Raw genomic sequence first — 2,500 nt, 5'->3', positions numbered from 1 at the left:
GTCGGTTGCAAAGAAAATGCGCGATTGCTCGTGTCGGGGCCTGGCAAGCCAAGGCCAAGCGAGCCATGGCAACGCGGATGATGGCTCGCTAGTGCTGGCGCCGTGCACAGTGGCCTCGCACACTCGCCCTGCACGCTTCCCTTGCACGCAGCCTTGCACACTAGCCTCGCATGCGAGCCTTGCACCCTAGCCATGCAAACTAGCCTTGCACGGTAGCCATGCACACAAGCCGTGCACATTAGCCATGCGCACAAGCCCCGCACACTAGCCTTGCGCACAACCCTTGCACACAAGCCATGCACTCGAGCAATGCACACAAGCCTTGCACTCAAGCAATGCACACAAGCCCTGGACACTAGCCTTGCACACGGGCCTGGCACACAAGCCTTGGGCACTAGCCTTGCGCACTAGCGTTCCACATGAGCCTTGCACACTAGCCTTGGACACTAGCCTTGCACACAGGCCTTGCACACTAGGCATGCTTGGGCGAGCTGATCCCGCATCAAGTCGACGGGTCTAGGCATTCTTGGGCGCAGATCCCGCATCGTCTCGTCGCGTCTGGGCGCAAACACGTCGCGTCTCGTTGCGTCTTCAGAAGTCGTCGCTAACAGCACCTTTGGTTGCCACTGGTGGTTAGGCTGGTTGGTTGCGCAAACCCTATAGGAGGGTGGCATGCTGGTGGGCGTTTTTGCCCGGATAGGCACTAGAATGTGCAGATTTTGGGCGTTTTTGCCTGGATAGGCTAAGGAATGGGCATGCTTTGGGCGTTTTTGCCCGGATAGGCACCGGAATGCTTGGCCTTGGCTTGTCCTAGCAAGGCATTGCTGGGTTGGGCTCCCTTGGCCTTTTGGGCGCCTTGGACGATGTCTTGCGAAGACCATGGGCACAAGGCCATGGCATATGGTGAGGAAAGGACCACGGTTGCCAAGGTTAGGCACCGGAATGCTTGGCCTTGGCTTGCCAAAGCAGGGCATTGCTGGGTTGGGCTCCCTTGGCCTTCCGGGCGCCTTGGACACTGTCTTGGGAAGACCATGGGCACAAGGCCATGGCATATGGTGGGGAATGGACCACGGTTGCCAAGGCTAGGCATATAGAGAGGAATTGCATTTTTGCCCGGATAGGCACCGGAATGCTTGGCCTTGGCTTGCCATAGCAGGGCATTGCTGGGTTGGGCTCCCTTGGCCTTCCGGGGGCCTTGGACGCTGTCTTGGGAAGACCATGGGCACAAGGCCATGGCATATAGTGAGGAATGGACCACGGTTGGCAAGGCTAGGCATATAGAGAGGAATGGACCACGGTTGCCAAGGTTGCGCAAGTTTTGGGCATTTTTTGCCCGGATATGCCCAAGTATGCCCCGATAGGCCCGTTACGCCCCGGTATGAACGCGTATGCCCGGATTGACTCGGTATGCCTTGGGATACATGCGTATGCCCCGATAGGCTTGGTACGCCCCGATATGCGCACGTGTGCCCCAGTAGGGCTCGGTATGCCCCGGTATGTACGCGTGTGCCCCGATAGGCCCGGTATGCCCCGATATGCACACGTGTGCCCCAATAGGGGTCGGTATGCCCCGGTAGGTACGCGTGTGCCCCGTAATGCACGTTTCGCAGATCTCCCCGCATGTCCCGCCCCTATATGTAATACTTACTTACTTACTTACTTTCTTTCTTGCTTGCTTGCTTGCTTGCAATGGTTGGGAGTGCCCGGCATGCCCCGCTGCAGAGACCAAGGGCGCAATGACTTGGCACCGCGGATGCCGGGACTCCGGCACTTCCCGTGGCACTGATGGTTGGTTCCAAAGACAAAAGGCCGTGCAAGGCCACCGCACCGCGGATGATTTTGCTCGTGCTGGCGCCGTTGTGTGGCCAAAGAACATGCGCGAATGCTCGTGTCGGAAGGGTTGGTGTCCTGGCCCCGCGGGTGTCACGAATGCTCGGTTGCGAAGACCATGGGACCAGAGCCATGGCACGTCGGATGATGGCTCCAGCTGGCGCCCCGGCACTTTCTGTGGCATTGATGCTCGGTTTCAAAGACAAACGTGCGCAGGGCCAGGGGACCGCGGATGACTGCTCGTGCTGGCCCCGTTGGGCGGCATTGATGGTCGGTTGCAAAGAAAATGCGCGATTGCTCGTGTCGGGGCCTGGCAAGCCAAGGCCAAGCGAGCCATGGCAACGCGGATGATGGCTCCAGCTGGCGCCCCGGCACTTTCTGTGGCATTGATGCTCGGTTTCGAAGACAAACGTGCGCAGGGCCAGGGGACCGCGGAGGACTGCTCGTGCTGGCCCCGTTGGGCGGCATTGATGGTGTGTTGCAGAGAGCATGTGCGATTGCAAGTGTCGGCCGGGTTTGGGTTCCCTTGGGCTTTCGGGTGCCTTGGACGCTGTCTTGCGAAGACCATGGGCACAAGGCCCCGTCCTGGCCCCTTGTTCGATTCGCTCTCGTCTTGCGCTTGCTTCCAAGGTCCTCCATGACCTTCCCCATGGCCTTGCTAGATCCCCCC

This window comes from Tasmannia lanceolata, unplaced genomic scaffold (assembly GCF_043159265.1).
Source record: "Tasmannia lanceolata isolate RefF3 unplaced genomic scaffold, GAP_Taslan_0.1 ptg000150l, whole genome shotgun sequence".
NCBI classification, from domain to species: domain Eukaryota; kingdom Viridiplantae; phylum Streptophyta; class Magnoliopsida; order Canellales; family Winteraceae; genus Tasmannia; species Tasmannia lanceolata.
This window is presented reverse-complemented; position numbering follows the sequence as displayed.